Source organism: Lissotriton vulgaris, chromosome 10 (assembly GCF_964263255.1).
Source record: "Lissotriton vulgaris chromosome 10, aLisVul1.2, whole genome shotgun sequence".
Classification (NCBI taxonomy): domain Eukaryota; kingdom Metazoa; phylum Chordata; class Amphibia; order Caudata; family Salamandridae; genus Lissotriton; species Lissotriton vulgaris.
Window position 1 is genome coordinate 129898072 of NC_141698.1, and position 21603 is coordinate 129919674.

Here is a 21603-nt window from a genome sequence, read left to right on the forward strand (position 1 = left end):
CATTAAGTGCAATTTAATGGAATGCGTTGTAAAGGTAGTATGCGATGTAATGGAATGTGTTGTAAAGGTAGTTTCTTAAAATGCGATGTCGTGTCATGCAATGTAATGGAATGCATTGTAAAGGATGTTGCGATGTATAAACTGCGCTGTAAAGGCATGCGTTGTAAATGTATGCGTTGTAACGTCATACAACCCCTATGGTGTGCGCTCAATAAACTTGAAAGACAAAAACAGATTTATGTGTGATTCCTTTACCATAGGTGACATGTTTATTGATCTACAAAACTAATGAGCACTTTCCTGTGGAATTATTTACTGGTGAAAAAATTGAATTTGTAACTAGCATGGCAGATTTGTAGTAAAATGGACGGTAGGCCCAATAATTATTAACAATAAATGTACCTGTCCTCCTTTGTGTCTTACTGGTATGCCATTGTATGCTGACCCACCCTGGTCCAGGCATGTTGAGAATGCATCATTACGTCGTGAGGTCACCAGTGTACGCATGCCCTTCACATGTCATTTCCATTGGATAATCGGGAATGAGGTTGGGCTCATGGCAGAGCTGAGATGAGGCAGGCTGGGAAAGTCCAGACCAAACGTTTCACAACGTCGAAGAGCAGATTAAAAGTTTGTAGCATGATTTTTTAAATCAGCTCGCACTGAACTGATGTCCTGCATTTGACGTGCTTGTGGTTGGGGCCCACTACCAACTGCACTCCTTGTTGAATGCAGGTGTTGCTGTGTTTTTCTGCACACTTTTAAAGCTGCCAGCACTCTAATTGTTGTGCTTCACGAGTGTGGCAGCATTACTGGGAGCAGCTGGCAGCAGGCACTGCAGGGCAATTTGACCTGAAGACACCTGCCTGGCCTACACAAGATAATTGGAGCACCCACCAGATCAGCACAACGGTGACCCACTGTGACCAGCAATCACCCCTCATGGATCAGGTAAGTGGACCAAATCATTGTTGGCGCTGGGAGGAGAGGGGGATGTGTGTGTCATGTGCATGCGTTTGTTTTTGCCTAGGCCTTGAAAAAGAGACTCTGTCCATGTTTATAGGGGCAGATTTACAATTACTGGCGCATCCCTGCATATCGGCAGGGATGCGCCAGTAATTGTGCGCCGCAGCTCCGCCACCCTTGATGCGCCGCATTTACAATGCGGCGCACCATGGGGCAAAAACGGCACAGATGCGTCACGCATCTGTGCCTTAAAAGCGGCACATTGCTGGAGTTGCGTCGCAAGCGCGACGCAGCTCCAGCAATGATCAGGGGAGCCCTATGTGCACAATGCTGCGTCAATCCTTACGCCTGCTTCAAGCAGGCGCAGGGTTTTGACGTAGCATGGGCCCAAAAGTGACTGAGTGAAATCTTTTGGGAGGCGTTCCTGCGCCGGAACGCCTCGCCCTGCGATGGTACGCCTCTTCTGGTGCAGGGCTTTACAACTTGACGCATCTGGGAGATGCGTCACGTTGTAGATACCGCGCACCATAGCGCATCTTTTGCGCAGCCGCTGCATCACAAAAGTGACAGAACGGCGGCGTAAAAGCGGCGCAACAGGCTTGTAAATCTACCTCATAGTGTTTTCTTTTCTTCGCACCCATTTCTAATTCACACTTTCTGATGTCCTCAGGTGGGGAAACAGAATTGCAAGGGTACACAGCCACATTTATTAGAAGAAATACCCAAAAGGAACAGCAGATTTCGATATGAGAAGGTCGTTTCTAATGTTCCAGTTGCTTTTGACTTTATTGAAGTGAAAAGATGGACTGATTGGGTGATGAGAACAAGAAGAAAAGAAAAGCTTTTTAAAACATCACCCACCATCCAGAATTAAATGGATGTGTTTTGTGATTGAAATGAGCTCGAAGAGGTTAGATAATTGCAGGAAAGTATTTCTGCAAATGAATTCCACATAGTTGCTGCATTGTCTCTGCAAGGTCAACTTTTGTTTCAAATATAAACATCTATGTGATCCACAACAGGTGGATTTCTGAATAATTTCAACTTTCACTAAACTGTTGTTAAGGCAAAGGGATCTGAGTACTGTTTGTGCTTAAATTGTGTATGGGTGATTTTTTTCCATTTATTCAAAGCTCGAGTCACGTGCCCACACCAAACAAGGCAGGCTTTCGCGAGAGGTGATCTTGTAGCCTAGTAACTGCATCTGCCAAATATGAAACACAGGGAACCCGGTTTGAATCCCTGGGCTCAACACATTGTGAATCCGACAAATCTCCCTTTGCGTTAAAAAAAGTGTCATGCAGTCTCAAGTGTTGAGAAATGCTTGCATGCCCTCAGTCCAGTATCACACCATGGCAAAAATGCCAGAAATAAAATGTGGATTCTGCTTTTCACCTCTGCTCTAATCTCATCTGATATGGACTAAGGAAAAAGCATTAAGGCTTGATGTCAGAAAGAGATACTCATCTAATCAATTTGACTTAATGGCACAATGTGAAACTTGGGAACCTGAGGTCAAACTCAGCAGCCCTGCCTGCCAAAATCATGTGAGCATAGACAAGTTCTTTATTTCACCAAACTACCTTTTTGACAGAATTGTGCTATAAATGCACTTTTTTCTTTATTTTTTTCGAAAATGTAACAGGGTGAGAACCTCCTTTACTTTTGGAAGGCTCGCTCACAGATATTCAGATCAGGTACTACACCTGGTGTTTAGCCGTGCCAGTGGCGGATGTGGGTGGAGCCACTGGAGGAAATGGATGGTGCCGGGGGAAGTGGCTGTGGCCTCTAAAGAAATATTGTGAGCATCTGCACTTAGGGGCAGATTTATGTTGGACTTGCGCCATGTTTAAGCCGCCGTTGCGTCACGCATTGGCGGCGTAAACGTTGCGCATCCCTGCGACCCGTTTACAACGTGACGCATCTAGGCAGATGCGTCACTTTGTAAAGCCCTGCGCCACATGTGGGCGTTCCGGCGCAGGGTGGGCGTTCCGGGGCAGGTGCGCCTCGCAAAAGTGGCTGAGTGAAATCTACAAGATTTCACTCAGTCACTTTTAGGCCATCACTTTTAGGCGGTCAAACCCTGAGGCAGCATTGGACAGATAGGGCACCCCCGAGCCTTGCTGGAGCTGCGTCGCGCTTGCGACGCAACTCCAGCAATGCGCCCCCTTTACGGCACAGATGCGTCATGCATCTGTGCCGTTTTTGCCCCATGGTGCGCCGCATTGTAAAAGCGGCGCACCATGGGTGGCGGAGCTGCGGCGCACAATACCTGGCGCATCCCTGGGGATGCGCCAGTTATTGTAAATCTGCCCCTTATTATTTTACTAATTAAGCACTGTAAGGGCTTATGTGAAACCCTACAACTTGCTGTAGTGTATGTTATTTCACTGTATTAAGTTCAGGGTGGTATGGAACATAGGTGAACTAAAAAACTGAAGCAGTTATTCAATTGCTGCCAGTAACTATAAGAGACACTTTGAACCCTAAAATTTAGCTGGAAAAATAAGTCATCAATCTTCATTACACTTTAATACCAAAGGATCTGCATAATGTAATCAATGATAACTTGTACCCTCCACTGGCTCATATAAATACAGACCTGGAACACTTGAGATGTCTAAACCTAACTTAGTTGCGGAGAATAAGTGACAATCCTTCATAAATATCTACATTTTTGTCCAGTCTCCAGATTAGATGCCATGCAAGTGACAAAATCATCTTGATGAAGATACTGAAAAACATATTTATCTATGCTTTGAACATTTGTAATGCAATGCCACTCCATTTTAGAGTGTGCAGGGTATTTGTAGGGCTCCAAAAACATTATTTTGAACTCTTAGTCTCTAGTAGAAGTTCAGTATAGTTGGAATCCCATCCCAAATTTTTGAGCCTACCATATTGCTTTCATCCTACTGTGTGCAATACTGAATTTGAATGTCACCTGTTGAACATGGCTATTGCATTGATATTGAAAAATCTTTTATCAGATATGGTAAATTCTCCATGTTCACCTTGGCTACAACTCATTCTTTCAAAGTTGCTCCATTAGAAAGCATGGGTGATATTAAATAACAGGTCAAAACCTATGGCAAAACACTTTGAATCAGCCAACAACAATGCAATGCATTTTAATGAAAACACCACTATATTATCCACCATATCGAACCCATTTCTACATAATAAAAACAGGAGGTTCTGTACTGCCCTACCTCAGCAGAATACAATAACCTTGTTTGATGCCTTTTTTCATATCATTGTTATTAAGGAACACTACAAGTCTCGTAATGAATTGGTCCAATTTGCAAAGGGACAGTGTTCTTCAAAAGTAAAGCCATATTGCAACCTTTACTACTTTGATTTGGCATAATCCAAACATCAGAAGACTTGGCAACATTTTTAAATTGGGGAAATACTGGTCTAGCTAAATGTCTTAAATTGAGCACGCCTGTCATTTCAGCTCAGAGTAATGGAAAATCCGCTGATTTCTAAAAGGAGTGTAAACTTTGCAGGAGAATCTACCAGGGAAATTTCCTTCATCAATGAACACAGGAGGGTGAAATTTCACCATATGGATTTGCCTTTGAGTTTAGAAATTTCATCAGAAATCAGTGAATAGCCGGTTACTATTGAGCACTTAGATAGAACATTCTTGAAATGCTATGGTGGCCCTCAACCTTGTCTCAGGAGGAAATGGTGTGGCGAAGGTGGCAGAAATATATAACTTTTTGAATTTACCGTATATAAGAAATTTGGGTATCAGTTGATAGAGGTCAGTACCTACCTCAAGTAATAACCACATCCCTTGGCAGAGTGAACCACTAAAATCAGTAAATAATCCTGAGTTCAACCCTCTGGTAGCTATGGCAAGTATTTGTGCATCACCAAAACAGTAATAAAGCCAAAACGCAACATATGAAAAATCCCACACCAATTTAGAAAACTAGAACATCTTAATAAATAGAATGATAAAAATCCAATAATGGAAACTGGTATTAACGATTTTTGAGGTTTAAATATTAAAAATAGAACCAAAATGCATTAAGCACCAACTGTAGTCATCTGATTACTATTGACTGGTAGCTAGGTGCAAGTTATGGCCAACCGCGACAGAGCACAGATCGGCTACAGAAACAAGCTTTGACCTGTTTGGAAGTTGTACTTCCTGACTTAGTCACTGAAATGGAAGTCATCAGTGGGGCAAGGCAGAAGACTATGGCTGAAGAGGGCTCCACATTGTCGATGCCTGGCACCAGTCTGTGGATTGAAACTCCCGGCCACACCTTAGACAATGGGATGAATGTTGCCAGGGCACCCCTTCCCACTTTTGAAGCATTTCATATGTGCTCTGCTGCAAACAATCCCCCAGTGCCCCTCTCTACCTACTACTTAAGATGGCAGAACCTTTCTTCTCTTGTGAGAGCCCCTGTGGTCATCCAGACATATGAAAATGAAAGTCAGTAGGCCCTCTTGTGTAGCCACTGAAAACTATTTTTGAGAGCATCTCCCCTTCAACTGGGATTGGTGCCTGGGACAAATGGAAGGGACAGGCCCAAGTGTTAGCTACTTCTGCACGTGATAGAGTAGACCTCTCTGAAGTTAATCAATTTCCTTGGCCCAGACCACAAGTCATCCTGTCAATGGAGAAAACAACGCCTCCCCATCCCCATGGCCTTTGGTCCTGCTCTGGTAGCAAGTTCACACTTTATTAAGAGGGCTATTAGTAGTGCTTCTAAGTCAGAAATAACGGTATTGCTTTTAATATTGTATCTCAATGTTTTTCTATGAAACAGACAAACCTGCTAAAGGGCAATCCGCTTTAGGACCCTTTTCCCTGTATGGAAATGTTTAAAATTAAACTTTTACTTGTCCTATTTTTAAATACTATGCACCCTGCCTTATCGGCTGAAAGGCTTTCTTAGGGGTGACTTATTTTAAGTTCAAAAGAATTTTATTGATAATAACAAAATGAGAAAATCAGGTGTCAAAACAGAATACAATGGGATACAAATTTAAAGACTTTTAAGCAATAAAAAAGAAATCTGGGTGCAAATTGATAAATGAAGAAGAGATATAGGAAAAATACATGAACATAAAATATGGCAATCATAAAAATATTGAGAAAATTTGAGAAAATAATACATTGAAGGAGAAATGGAATGTATCGGGCGATTAAGGGGGCTTGGGAACCTCTTGTTGTGGAGGTAGAGGATGAAACAAACGTTTACTGCAAGAGTCCAAATAAAGCGTAACTGGAGTCCATAAGTCCATGCATTTGACAGCCAAACATGCCGGGAAAACATGAGTGGTATCGAGCCTGTGGTTATGACACACATTAAACCACCATGCTTTGAAAGAAAATTTGGAAAAATCCTTCCAGTTAACTGTTCATTGTTGGAAAGCAGCAGCAAGTAAAAGGTCAACAATTTGGGGTTTCAAGTCAACATCATCCCAGCAAGGGGAAAGGCTACCCATAAAAATATGTGTGTGGGAAAAAGGGATAGAAGTGTGGAAAATCACATTAATTTGAGCCCAAACCTGCAACCAAAAACTACGAACGCAAGGACATGAAAATAACATGTGGAGTAAATCAGCTTGTGGAGATGAGCAAGACCAGCATGTGTGAGGAGTATTAGGAAAGCGTTTGTGCAGGTCAAAAGGTGTGAAGAGGAGTCTGTTATAAATAAAAAATAAAGTCTGAGTGAGTGTTGCTGCCCTTGAAGATTTGCGGAGTTTGGTCCAGATTTTGTCCCAGAAGGGAACTGACCAAGAGATAGACAAATCATGCTCCCAGGACTCCTCGATTTTGGATTTAGGTCTTGGAGTCTCGCTGGCGTGAAGGTATTTATAAATAGCGGTAGCTCTTGGTGCAGTGCGTAAGAAGAAGTGGAGTGAGGAGGTGAGAGTGGAAGGAGGAGAAGAAGGGTTGGGTTGAGTGAGGAGACCGTATTGCAGTAAAACCGTGTCTTTAAGGGATTGATATTGACGTGCAGAGGAGGCGGGCAAGTCATAAAGGATGCGGAGTTCATGAAAAGATAAGAAAGTGGAGTTAGAAAAAAGTTGGGAAATCCATTGCAGACCTCGAGAATGCCAAGATTTCCAGAAAAAGGGTCTGTCCCGGATGAGTAAGGAAGTGTTATGCCATATGGGGGAGGATAGGAAATCGGCAATAGTGGTGGGGGGTGAAGGAGAGGAAGAGAGGAGTATTTTTGTGGTAAACTTATGAATCGGAGTAGAAACAGATGTGGGTTTGCGAGAGAAGGAAAGGTATTCGGAAAAAGAGAAGGGAGATAGAAGAAGGCGTTCGAGTTTGGCCCATAATGGACATGGGGTATCAGGATCTTGGAGCCAAAAAGAGGCTTGTCTCAATTGGAACGCCTTGTGATAGGCTGGGAAATCAGGGAAGTTAACCCCACCCGCTGATTTAGGGCGAATCAAGCGCGTCAAGGACATTCGCGGTTTCTTTTTGTTCCAGAGAAAGGAGACTAGAATAGAGTTAATCTGTTTAAAAAATTTGGATGGGATGGGGACCGGAATATTAGAAAGCGTGTATAAGACAATGGGAGATAGCATCATTTTTATAGTGTCTAGGCGGCCCCACCAGGAGAGGTAAAGAGGATGCCATTTGGACGTGAGATCTGTCAATTTTTGAATACATGTGGACATGCACAGGGAAACGGTATCCGGGATGGTGGGGGCAACATGCATTCCAAGGTACTTGATGTGGGAAGGTTTCCATGTGAAGTTGGAGGCGGCGAAATCAGGTTTAAATGTAAATTTGGTTAAAGGGAGGATCTCGCATTTGTCATTATTAAGTTTATAACCAGAGATTTGGGAGTAGGCATGGACTTCGGTAAGAAAAGCAGGAATGGAGAGAGAGGGGTTAGAGACAAATAACAGAATGTCATCCGCATAAGCCGCTAATTTGATGTGGGAATCTGATAATTGGTAACCCTGAATGGAGGGGTTTTGACGAAGCTTGGAGAGGAAGGGTTCCAAAGCCAAGTTAAAAAGAAAGGGGGATAGGGGACATCCTTGACGAACGCCTCTTTTTAAATAAAAAAATGAAGAAATTTGACCATTGGCGCAAACCGCTGCGCGTGGGTTAGAGTAAAGCAGTGAAATTAAAGATGTGAAAAGAGGACCAAAACCGAACCATTGGAGGGTATGAAACAAGTAAGTCCACTCAACCCTATCAAACGCTTTTTCAGCGTCCAAAGCAATGGCCGCCAGAGGGTGAGGTAAAGGGCGGGATTTAGAGAGAATGTTAAATAGGAGTCTGGTGTTGTCAGTGATAAATCGGCCTTTGACAAAGCCGGACTGTTCTTCACCCAATAAGTCTGGGAGGAGAAGGTCGAGTCGTACTGCAAGAGATTTTGCGAACATTTTGTAATCAATATTGACCAGAGAAATCGGCCTGTAGTTTTTGCAATATTGAGGATCCTTCCCTTCCTTGGGTATGAGGCAGATATGGGCGTCTGAGAAGGAGCCCGAGGAAGAACCCAAGGAGAGGAAAGTGCCGATAAGAGAGTGGAGTCTGGGTATAAGAAGCTTTGAAAAGTGGAGAAAGAATTCAACTGTGAAGCCGTCAGGCCCAGGGGCTTTGACTTTTTGGAGTGTTTGAAGTGCTTTAAGTAATTCTTGTTGGGATATATCGTGTTCTAATTGAGAAAGGTCAAGTGGAAAGTGTGATGGTTTTTGTATAGTGGAAAAAAATTTGTCCAGTGATTGGGAAGATGGGTGAGTTTCAGAAGAATATAAGGTCTCGTAAAAAGTGGAGAATGTAGTGAGAATGTCTGCGTCTGTGTGTTTAAGGTTCAAGTCAGTATCGTAGACAGATTCAATGTTTAGTTTGTTGTGTTTCACCTTCAGATAATTAGCCAGGATTTTGCCAGCTTTGTTTTTGCCCCCATAAAACTTGGCACTAGACTTTAATAAATACAATGATGCATCATCTGTAGATTTTTTGTTAAATTTCATCTTAGCGTTGATAAGGGCGGTTAGGGTTTGTTGTGAGCGGGAGGTGAAATAAGAATGCTCCAATTTCTTAATATCTAGAAGGATGGTTCTAGTAGCTTCTCGAGCAGCTCTACGTTTTTTAGCAACAAAGCCAATGATAAAGTCCCTCGCTGCCGTTTTAAAAGCATCCCAAATAGTATGCTTGGGAACAGGAGAGTTATCATTTAGGGCAAAGAATTCATGGGAGAAGGAGGTGAAGGCGATAGTAAATTTGGGGTCCAGGAGAAGAGAATTGTTGAAACGCCAGCGTTTAGGGCCTGTTGATTTGGGCAAAAGGTCCAATTGAACTAATGTAGGGGCATGGTCAGAAAGTAAGATTGGACCTATTTCTGCGTAAGAGAGAGTCTGGGCAATGTTGTGGGTAACAAAAATGTAATCGATTCGAGATTGGGAATGATGACATGGGGAGTAGAAGGTAAATTCTTGGAGACTTGGATTACAAAGACGCCAAGCATCAGTGAGTTTATGTTGGGAAATGGTTTGGGAGAAGAATTTGTGAGGTTTGTTAGGAATGAAATGTGCTTTGGAGTTTCTGTCTAAAAAGGGATCTAAGGGCTGATTGCAGTCTCCCGCTAAAATGAAATTATCATCAATGAATCTGGTGACGTGCTGGGAAAATGAATGCCAAAAAGTGGGATCGCCAGTGGTAGGGGCATAAACATTTAGAAGAGAAATTGGAACATTCTTAATAGAGAGTTTAACGTAAGTCCATCGGCCTTCAGTATCTGACTCTTGAGCAATCATAGAAGGAGAGAGAGCTTTGTGACATAAAATAGCAACTCCATTGCGTTCCCCAGGGGAAAAATAAACATCACCCACCCAGCTTCTTTTCAACTTAACAGATTCTTCAGCAGACAAATGGGTTTCTTGCAAAAAAGCAATGTCCACATTTAAACGCGAAAGATGAGACAGAATTCGTTGTCGTTTGATAGGCGAGTTGATACCCTTAACATTCCAGGTGATTATTTTAAGAGACATTTCATATCAAAAAAGAGGGAAGAAAAAGAAGAAAAGCAGAAGAAGATAAGAAAAGTCGAAAGGGACCCAGATGAGTAAGAAAAGCATAAAAAGCCAAGAAGAATAAGGGAGTCGGTGAAAATCAGCGTAGTATAATAAAGAATGAAAGGATGAGTAAGGAAGAAAAAGAGTGAAGGAAAGGAATGTAGAAGCGAGTTGTGTAGTGAAAAGGATAAGGTAGTCCAAGAAGTAGTTAGATTGATAGGCGGAAGACAGTAATAGAAGAGTATTCGAAAACCAAGAGAGAGAGACACCTGTAAAACATAAAAAATCGGGGAACATAGAAGTGAAAATGATACAAGGATGGAGGCGAGGAACCGGGAAGATAGGGAAAACATACTTACGGAGGGTAAAGATGGGGAGGGTTGATCACCAGGGGAGGGGTACGCGAGAAGATGAATGAGGGGGGAGCACCAGGCAGAGGAGGCAAGCGTCCAGTGCAAACGAACCAACAGGTCGGGGGAATGACGCCATATATATCGTAAAACCTGCAAGGAAAAGGGAGAAAAAACAATAATGAATGAGACAAAGGAGAGAAGGGGAGAATTCAACAATAAAGAGTGACAAAAAGGCACGTAAATATACGGCAATGAACAGTATTAACTAACGAACAAGGATAAAGGAAAGCAATGTGAGAGGAGGAGCAAGAGAACATTAGAACAAAAGCTGCCGAAAAACGTGGCAGAGACAAACAAAAATACAATCAACAAGGCACGACAAGCATGCAGAATGAATGAAACTTCAATGCTTCATCACGCCGAAGTCATGGCGGAAAGGCTGACGAGGAGCTGGAGAAGTCCATGCCGGAGGCTTGAGTTGCATTCAAAAAGCTCCGTAGGCGAATAGGATCTTCATATGTCGTAGTTTTGTTGTTGTAGGTTACTCTGAATAGGCAAGGATGGAAAAGACCGTATCTGGCTCCAATGGCACGAAGTTCTGGTCGCATGTCCAAAAAGGCCTTGCGGCGAGTAGCTGTAGCTTTTGCGTAATCCTGCGCAAAGAAAAGATTGGAACCAGACATTGTAAGCGAGATGAGGCACGGGCTGCTGAAATAACTTTGAGGAGGTCAGTATATTCTAAGAAGTACATGATGACACCCCTTGGTCATGAGGAAGGAGAGGAAGTAGAAGGAAGGCGACCCAACCGGTGTGCACGCTGGATGTTAAGCGTGGTGTCCTCAGGTAGATGGAGAAGTTTGGGTAGAAACGATTTGAAGAAGGCGATGGGATCATTCCCCTCAGAATTTTCCGCCAGGCCGTAAAGGCGGAGATTATTGCGCCTATTACGATTCTCCAACTCCTCGACCTGCTTTTGAAGAGACGAAACTTGAGATTGCATGTGTGTTACTTTGGAGGATGACTCTTGTAAAGCGGTTAAGGAATGTTCTACTGTGGTTACTCTGGCATCCATCTGAGACCAATTGTCAGTTAGAACCTGCAATTTAGAATTAGTTTCCTCCATGAAGGGCCTGAGGGCTCGAATTTCTTCCAATAACAGCTCCATGGAAACAGCCGATGTGGACCCCGTTGGCGATGGAGGATCCTTTTTGAGGCGTTTTGACGTGACCTTCCCTGGAGGTTGGATGGGCCGTTCCGTGTTGGACTGCGACATTTGAGTGAGAAACTCCTGGGAGGCCTCGAGGTGCGCCAACGCTGAAAAGACTTTAGAGTTTTTAATGAAGACACGTCGTGGAGGCTTGGAGGTGCGAGAGAGTGCCTTTTTTTCCATAAAGATGAAGAACAATATTATCCAGTACGAGACCAGAGGCAATGAAGAATATGCGTTGAAGCTTCTAAATGAAAAACTGCGCAGGATGCAGGTATGCTCTGAGGTGAGGAGAGTAGGTGAAGCAGCGACCAATTCTTTAATTGAAGGAGTTAAGAGAATGATGCCGAGAGCTGAGAGCCGCCCTGGTGATGGGGTAGAAAGAAATGGCACTTTGTAGAGCAAAGGAAGTCCGTCAAGGAGAAAACATGAGTGCAAGGGAAGCAATTGAAGGAAAGCGAAGAAAAACCTTGCTCAAAGCTGCTTCAAATAGTAAATACTGTTAGAAGTGCGAGCAGGAGACAAAGCAGCACATATTGGCATAAAATTAACATTGTCTGAATGCACCTGCAGAGTATCTGAGGAGATAGAAGTCCATTTACTCAAAATGGCCGCCCATGCAACACAGAAGCGAGTTAAAGTCACTAAAATTCGTTAATAGGCAGCATATGGCATACGTTTGTAGTGAGGAAGTGCAGGAGCAGGAAATACCTCATTTGAAAGACATAGCGTTGTGCAGGGCTCCGTGGCAGAGTCGCAATGTTCTGAAGCGTGAGCGCCGCAGTCCGCGCTGAGAGGAGGAAAAAAAAACAAAATGGCGGGCGCGACTTTTACTCAGCCGCGTCCGCCGCAAAAACACCAAAAACGGGCATTCCGGTGCTCGAAAGGGTCCCCAAATGGAAGCTCTCCGTCCGCTTCAGTTTCCGATCATGGAAAAGTCGTCTTGCAGGTGCAGGTACGGTGCCGAAGGTGGTGAAAACCCCAAGCGACCGGGAGCGCTCACATCTGCGCTTCCGACCTCGCCGGGCGCCAAGCCACGCCCCCTAGGGGTGACTTATTAACATTTAAAAGGAAGGTTTAAGCCTGTCAAAACGGGTTATTTTGACAATTTGAATTTGCAGTTTAAAACTACACAGCCAGGCAAGAAATGGTAGGCCTCCCGGAATCATGTTTACACTGTCACTGTAGTGAAATGCCCATTGGGTGCTGCACTCCACTTGTGGCCTTTAACTTATAGGACCGGAGTATAACTTTGTACCATATACTAGGGACTTAAAGATAAGTAAAAAATGGCAGTTAGAGTTAAGAAAATGTCATGGGGCAGCACAGGCACTTTACCACTGGTTAGCAGGGGTAATACGCACAGAGTTTCTACAACCAGCAAAAACAGTCATGGCAAAAATCTGTTCTGGGAGTATACCACACAAAAAATGGTCATTTCCAACACCGTACAAAAATGCAATACTGAAAGTCAGCAATAAAAGGAAAGGTGTGTTGTGGCTGTTAGAAATAGGCTTTCTAGTTGGCAGAGGTTTGCACCCTGACCAAGTAGGGACCATCACCCTAATCAAGATACATCAGATACACACCCTATATTTAACCTGTGCTCACCCTCTGTCAGGCCTAACTCAAGAGGCAATGTGTAAAGTATTTGTGTAACACAAATTACAGTAACTCAATGAAAACACCACAAAAAGACTCCACACAGGTTTACAATAGAGAAGATGTATCTGATTGAAAGAAGACCAAAACAACAAAATACCAATAAATAGCAGTTGAAATATGAATTTAAATTAAAAACTGAAAATAGTGCTTAGAAGTCATTAGCGGGCAAAAGATTACTTGCGGTTGTGAGGGATTGGTGCAAAGTCAAAGTTCAGGCTAACCGTGATCGACTTTGATACAAACAAAGTGGTCCCAGATAAACACGCAATAAACTCAATTGTAACCAGAATAAATAAATATAAAGAGAATTATAACAACATTGTTTTTTAACACCTTAGCTGCGTGTAAATATCCCTCCCCAGTGCTGCGCTGTCCATTGGAACTAGTGCTGAATGGACGTCCAATGGACGTGCGCAGCACTGGGAGGTAGCGCTCATGACGACCGTTGGTCGTCAGCAGCGCTTAAGAGGTTAATCACAACGTGTATTACATAAAACTAATTCATAAAAATGAGTACAAAATAAATCACATATAATGCCCCTAAAAGAATGAAGTAGGGAAGGGTAGTGCTGAAATAGTGAAAGTATAGAAACTCAGGCAGACGGTCACTAAGACCAAAATGCAACGGAAATTCTAAACAATTAACACAATGGAACAATTAATTAGTCAGTTGATTTTAGACAGTCATGCCTCAAATTAAATCATAAATGATAAATAATGCAGAAGAAAGTGTCGACGTTTCGACCCAGATGGATGCAGGCGTAGTATAAACCTTACAAGCGGGTCTTCATCAGGACAAGTGTTGCGGGAGGTGGGGCAATAGATCTGTATAAAAATTAATTAAAAATGAATTTTACTATGGGTCACACAGGATCCCAAAGAACTTAAATAGTTAAAAGGCCAGTGAGGGAACATACTCAACGAAAGGAATACATCATGGGTTGCAGAGGTAATATTTTAGAGGACAGGTGATCCCTCAAATGTCACAATTAATCTATAGTCATTCTATTGAGGCCTGGTGATAAAGAAACCTCAAAGTCACAGTTAATCTAAAGTCATTCTTATGAGGCCTGGTGATAGAGAAACCTAAAAGTCACAGTTAATCTATAGTCATTAAAACTAGTCAGATGATCCACTCTGTATAAGGGAAACCAATATATGGTATAATAGATATAAGCTCAAGATTGAGACAAAAAGGGGTCCAAGGGGATGTACATATACAGATGATCCACCCAGCAGCCTACCTTCAATAGATACTGTAGTGTGAAAGGTCTGGTTCAACTCAGGTAGACTCGTGGAGATACGGAAAGTAGGTTATTTCTAAAAAATCAAGAATGTTTTATACAAAACGGGTTACATGTCAATGTAAACCTCATGGTGAGTCTCGCTGATAACAGTAGTCAAACACCAAAAATAAATGCATACATTTATGACGTAGTTGAAACAACATATAGTTCACAAAAGCCAGTCTTTTCAAATTGTTAAGAGCTGATATGCTTGATAAGTATGTGATCTGGGATCAAGCCAGCAGAAAGAAGGAAGACTCCCTGTCCCCAACTAACTTCTCACTAGATGCAAGTCATGTGAGTGTTTAGAATCTCAATAAAGTACACAATAAATATCACTTGTGTATAGAATGAGCATACCAATCAGTGCGATGGCCGATGTTAATAGGGGCTGTCGGACAGTGGAGAGAAAAATATCAAACTGTAGATTCTAAAAGGTAACGGGATATTATATTACATTATTATAACCCACGCTTGTTAACACAACAAATACAAGACTATTGTAGGTGCTTATGGATTAACATACCTGCCGAGTGCAAGATATAGCAGACACGGTGAAATTCAATTATAGAGTGCCTGAGAGCGTCATCACTAAATCCTATGTAGGGGCGGTCTTTGTTGCTTCTACAACGCCGGGTCTATGAAGATAGCGGGACAATATGTTAATAATTTGATCCCTGCAATGGTAGAGACACGTAACATAGTGTCCATAGCAGCATACCTAAATCTGTATAGAAAAACAATTGCGCCGCTAGCGCGCCCTCGAATTGACATACCTGCCAATAGCAGAGCTGCAGCACTGAAAATGCCGTATTTGAATCTCTGCGTGTGGAAAACACTGCTAGAAGATATATAATGGCGGTCCTCGTCAGCCCACCCGGCAGAATCTATAACAGTAGTGGGAGAGTGTATTAGTATAAGTTAACATGTGGGTGGTACTCCAATCACGATTAAGTAAATAACCTACCCAACAACCGTGATCGACGGCAGGCCAGGTACAGGGCCCACTCAGGTCACACTGTAGAAACACCCCGGATGGAGCTTTTGTCATTGTCAAGTCGTGCAGAGAGGGTCCCACGTTGTCATCGAGCTCCTTTGAAGTGAATGCAAAGCTTCATCGCCAAGTTGTCCCTGGATTGGCATCAAGTTGCACTAGCTGTGGGTTCATCATCATTAAACAGTGTTGGAATCAAAAGGGCACTGTGGTGGAGAATCTCACATATTCAAAGCAATGCATCCGTTTTTTCAGAAATCAGCTGCAGAACCCACTTCTGAGGCCCAGGACTGGAGGTGGCACTTCAGGCAAGGGTAGAATTCACAGATGGCAGAGTCCAACAGCACCAGCAGTAGTGCAGAAAATCTTTTGTGCCCCTAAGACTTCAGAAAGCAGGTGGCAAGTCAGCAAAGCCCTTGGAGTCACTCTGGTTTTAAGTGTGAGTGTCCAAGCTTGTCCTCAGCAGGGCAGAGATCAGCAGGAAGCAGGGCAGCTCAGCAAAGCAGAGCAGCAGTTCCTCAGAACGGTCAGTCAAAGCAAAGTAGCAATCCTTTAAGCACAGCAGTCTTTACTTCACCAGAGTTCTTCCAGGTCTAGTAATGTACTCATTTGGTAGGACCAGAGCCCGGGTACTTATACCTAAAAGTGTCTTTTATGTAGGGGTGACTTTAAAGGAGGTCTCTGAAGTGCACAAGTATCCCTTTCTACCCATCCCTGGCTCCAGACTGCCAGTGGGGGGTAAATCAACCCTTTGTGTGAGGGTAGAACACACCGTATTCAAATGTAGGTATAAGCCACCTCTCCCCCTTCCTGCTTAGGAAGGCTATCAGTATGTAGATGAATGCAGGTGAATCCCCTGTCACACCCAGCCCTTCCTGTGTTGCGGCTGCTTAGAGAGAATGCAGAAGGTATCGCTGTCACCCATCCCAGACTTGTATTTGAGGCAGGCTGCAGGCATACAAAGAAAAGTTATAGCAGAGACATGCTCAATTTCTAAAAGCTGCATTTCTAAAATGGTAATTTCAAATCCAACTTTACCCATAAAGAGGACTTATCACCACCCTTCCAAAGGTATTAAAGATGAAGTAGCTACTCCTTTCAAATTAGGAATAACAAAATAAAAGGTGTTTTAAGGAATCCCCAATGCCAGCCTGTGGAAGGAGTAGACCTCAGTGAAAAAGCAATATTACGGTTTGTCAATGCCAGGACATGCAAAACATAAAAGTGCATGTTCTGCCTTTTAGTTATACGGCACCCTGCCCCTAAGATCACTTAGGGCCTACCTTAGGGGTGATGTATGTGTAATAAAAGGAGAGTTTAAGGTTTGGCAAGTGGTTTCAAATGGCAAGTCGAAGTGGCAGTAAACTGCACACACAAGCCTTGCAATGGCAGGCCTGTGACAGGTTCGAAAGCCTACTTGTGTGGGTGGCATAACCAGTTTACTTCAGCCCCACTAATAGCATTTAGATTAAAGACCCTGGATATATGGCATACCACTTTACAAGGGACTTACAGATAAACTAAATATGCCAATCAGGTATACACCAATGTTAACATGTTTAGGGGAGAAGCACATACACTGTAGCCCTGGTTAGCAGTGGGAAAGAGTTCAGAGTCCTAAGGCCAACACAAAGATACAGCAAAAAGTAGATGGAAGCAGGCACATATATGGGGTAAGACCACCCTAAGGATGACAGGTCCAACAGTGGCCAAAAACAAAATTGTATCTAAAGTGGCTGTAAATGTAATTGTCAGGTTCTGGATCGAATACAAATCCATACAAAAATGAATATGTGAGATAATTAGACTCATTTAGTTTTTGCAAAGATGAATCTGAGTCCAATATCTGTTTCTAGCATTCAAAAAAAGTCAACTTTTCTGTCTTTCTTGTTGTCCACGATTCAGAACATGGCAGCTAACATTTTGCTGTTGTGACTGGTCACTAACAAATGCTAGACTGAGAGAAAATAAGATCTATTGGTAATGTCTATGGACTGTGTAGTGATATGAATACAGTTTTCTACTTAAACTCCAAATTTCAATTGACTGATATCTGAAGTGCTCATGCTTTAAAATACTCCTGTTTTTCCTAATTTAGGAAGACCACCGCCAAGGTCTTTCCCCTCACCCTACATAAACCTGTGACTCTGCCCTGCACTAACTACTTCACTCTCCCCTAGAATGCCAAGACTCTGTAGTCCTATAGAAAAACATACTGGGGCCTGCATCCTGCATCCTTCAATATGTCATGAACATCTACAAGCGTGAGCCCGTGCTCTTGTCGGGCACATACCTTAATGCACCTAGAGTATATTGGCAACACTATTGCAAAATTCTAACCAATGTAGAATGCTTTTTTGAGAAAGTGCTTTTGTTGCATTTAAATTGTGGCAAGAGCTAAACAAATGTCAAAAACATATACCATCCATATTTCTGCACAAACAGAGACGTAACAATAGAATTCCAGAATTTATTTGGACTGGTTTAGAGGTGCTTTATGTCTAAGCAGGGCTTTGGATTGGTTGGCCCGTGTTAGACCTGGCACCATTGGTGTGAGTCCCCCCTGCAATTTTGCCTTTGCCTCCTTTGTTTTTGCGGTGTGTTGGACTACGTTTTGCTGGTCTAGATGCTTTAGGCACTTTGCCACTGCTTTTCAGTGATAAATTGAAATTGCTCCCTTTGTAACTTGTTGTTATGGATTAGTGATTCCACGATTGGCATATTTGATTTACTTGTCAGACCCTAGTACAGTGCACTGTGTGTGCCCAGGGCCTGTAAATCAAAATGCTGCTAGTGGGCTGCAGCACCGATTTTGCCACCCACAGAACCCGCCTGTAAAATGGAACTCTGTCCTGCCATTGCAGAGCCTGTGTGCATTATGGGACTGCCATGTCGACTTGGCAAGTGCACACACTTGTGTAATCAAAGGAGTGAGGAAGAAGCTGTGATCCATTCAGCTTCCTATACAAGGTAAATAATCAATGGGGGAATGGATCACTTGTATCTGTAGCCCTAGGGTCATGTATGGTAATCAAATTTAAAAACCCTCATTCAAGTACAGGAGAGTTCAGAGCGGTATATCTTGATTCTCCGCCTCTCTTAGAACGTGAGAGCATCATCATCTGTTTTTTTTGTAAACTGCTGCCCTCCACCTGGAGGTTGATCCACTGGTTTTGACAGTAGTGATCAGAGATAAGGTGAAAAAATGAAAAATGAAGTGAGTTAAAATTGCTTCGTTCTCCCTCTTAAACACACTTTATTCAGAAGAAGAGTTGGCAAGGTTAAAAGAATGGTGGTGCGCATACAGAAATGTTACTGTTCTATAGCAGCGTGTGGTACTAGTGAAAGGTCAGGCCGGCCTATTTCAGCCCCATTTAATTGCCAAGGAGGGGTCGGAGGGCCTTCTTCAGGACCTAGTAAGAATTAATAGGTTGCTAGTTGTGTAAGCACTCTTTGAGGGTAGGTAAATAATTCACCCTTCTTCTGAGTCACAGGACAGTGGTACCTGTAACTGGAGTAAAAACAGATTACATAGATTTCCAGAAAAGGCTTATTACATATCAACTTCTTGGAATAGAAAACTCTGGATGAGTAATCAATGACTGAGACAAAAATTAATTAACACGTATAAGACAGAAATACTAATGGAAGGTGGACCACGATGTACATAGGTTTAGTGTGATAAAAAGCATGACGCCAACAAGAACTGACATGTATACAATGTTGTCCCAAGTCAGGTGGCCAGCTCAACAATGAGTAAATAACTGACAGAAGAACCACAATGTGCTATGGAATGATATGGTTCGTGTTACTAAAATTATGCTGATTTGGGAGTGTGTCTAAAAAGAGCTGATTTACAAGCCTCCGGATTGTCAGAGGTCGCGTGTTAGACAAAAGCGGGCTTCGTGAGGGGCACGCGTGTTATGGTAAATAAAGCCAGTCGGTTCAAATGCACAGTTATGCTTGCAGTTATTTATAGCTTAACTTTGTAAGCACGTTCGCTTAAATGCCATTTTTGAGGGGAAGGTTATGCATGACAGTTACGCTTCAGGCCTTTACTAAAAGACACTGTGTTGCAATACAAATAATTTAAGGTGCTGTCTGCAGCGCACTCGCTTAACTCAATGGTGCCAAAGTATGGCTTCCTCAGTGTGACCAGGGGGCGCAATGACCTGCTAGCCGAGGGAAAAATGAAAACATGAATAAGTGGGGGTAAGAGGGCTTCTTCGAGCGAGATGCAGTTCAAGCGTGCGCTTACCTTGATGGCAGGCTCTCATGCTTATGCTCGCTCCTCTGACGGTGCCCCGGGTGATGCAGGCCAGTTGTGAGTGATTATTTAAAAGACAATGATGGGCATAGTGGATAGACTAAATGTTTGTCCTTCAATGGTTGCAATTTAGAAACTATTATAAAACTGGTCTATTTTTATCAGTATTGGTAAAATGGCTGTTGTCCATAATGCAATGATTTAAAAAAATAGTTGTTTTCTGAGTTGTATAGACAGACATAGTAAAAAGACTCGGTGTTTATCACTTTTCAGGAGTGGTCAAAAAATGATTAATTGAGAAATATCAGTCAATAATAATTGTTATAGACCAAAGTGATGATGGTGTTCTTAATAACTTCAGATGTGAAAAATAATGATGATAGAGAAAAGGGTAGCAGAATTTGCACAGGCTAGTCCAGTACATAGTAGACGAAGGAGACAGCTATGTAATCTTATGTTTGGTCAGAGCAGCCGTTCTACCAAATAATCTGGTTTCTTGAGATTTGATAAGCCAGGAGAGCACAGTTCCTGTTACAATTGCATGTTTTTGGCTGGTCATGGTTAGTCCTTCCTCACGGTACCGTTTAGAAGACTCACAAATTGTTCATGGATGTTATCGTGCAAGTGTGTGCCAAGGGATAACGTCATTTAGACCTGTTATGTGTGTCTTAAGACGGTACACCCACCGTTGTTCTTTTTCGTATAGGATCTGTTCTGCATTGTAATTTTTAATCAGTAGCATTTCTAGAATCACTCATTGAAGCTCATCAATTGTATGGTTCAAGTTGATAAAGTGGTTACTCATTTTGGTTTTGACTCTTTTGTCTTTTATATTGCTTCTGTGTTCGCAGATCCTCTGTTTGATCTTGAGACATGTCATTCCAATGTACCTCAAGACACATGGACAAGTAATCATGTAGATTACATGTGTTGTGTTGCAGATGGTATGATATTGAATATGGTAATTGTATGGACTTAGTTGGTTTGGGTAATTTGCACACTGAACATGATCCACACGGGTAGTGGCCAAGTAAGGGGGTCATTTTCCAGGATGTCGTGATTGTTTCTCTCCTTGGTAGTAGTGTCTGTGGTAGTGTGGGAACTAGAATGTCTTTAATATTCCTAGACCTTTGGTTCGCAAATCTTGTCAGTCCCTAAACCTTCCCTTTTCTACATATTAGTCACACCTAAGGTAGGCCCAGGGTACCCCTGTGGGCAGGGTGCATTGTATGTGAGAGGTAGGACATGCCCTGATGTGTGTGGCATGTCCCGATTGTGAAATACTGGCAATTTTGTTTTCAATATTGCACAATACCTGTTCCCATAGGACCAAATGGGAAGTTTGTTTATACCATCTTATAAACATAACTGGCCCTGAAAACAAGGTAGCAATATAAATATTAGTATGGCTGACTTTAGAATGTTAAAATGCATCTTTTAGTGAGGGTGATTTTTACAATCTGTGTTTGAAAATACCACTTTTAGAAAGTAGGTATTTTCTTGCCTAACCATCCAGTGTGCTTCTGCTAGGTTTGTGTATTACATGTCTGGCTTTTGGATGACAGGGACTGGTGAGTAGCAGTGACTCCAGACGTCTGATGAGTCAGGGCTGGGCTGAATAGACCTGGGCTGCATTTAGAGTAGGGGGAGGAGATTTCCTTTCACCTGAATGGGCCTGGTCTGCCTTCAACAATGCTGTCTCCACCTTCTGTCAGGAAGCTACAACAGTGAGGTTAGAACTGGTTTTGGCTGGGTACAGACACTCTCTGCCTTCAGAGAACAAAGGATTTGTGTGTATTAAAAGAGGGGCCAGACCCCAGACTTTTAGATCACTTCTGGGAATC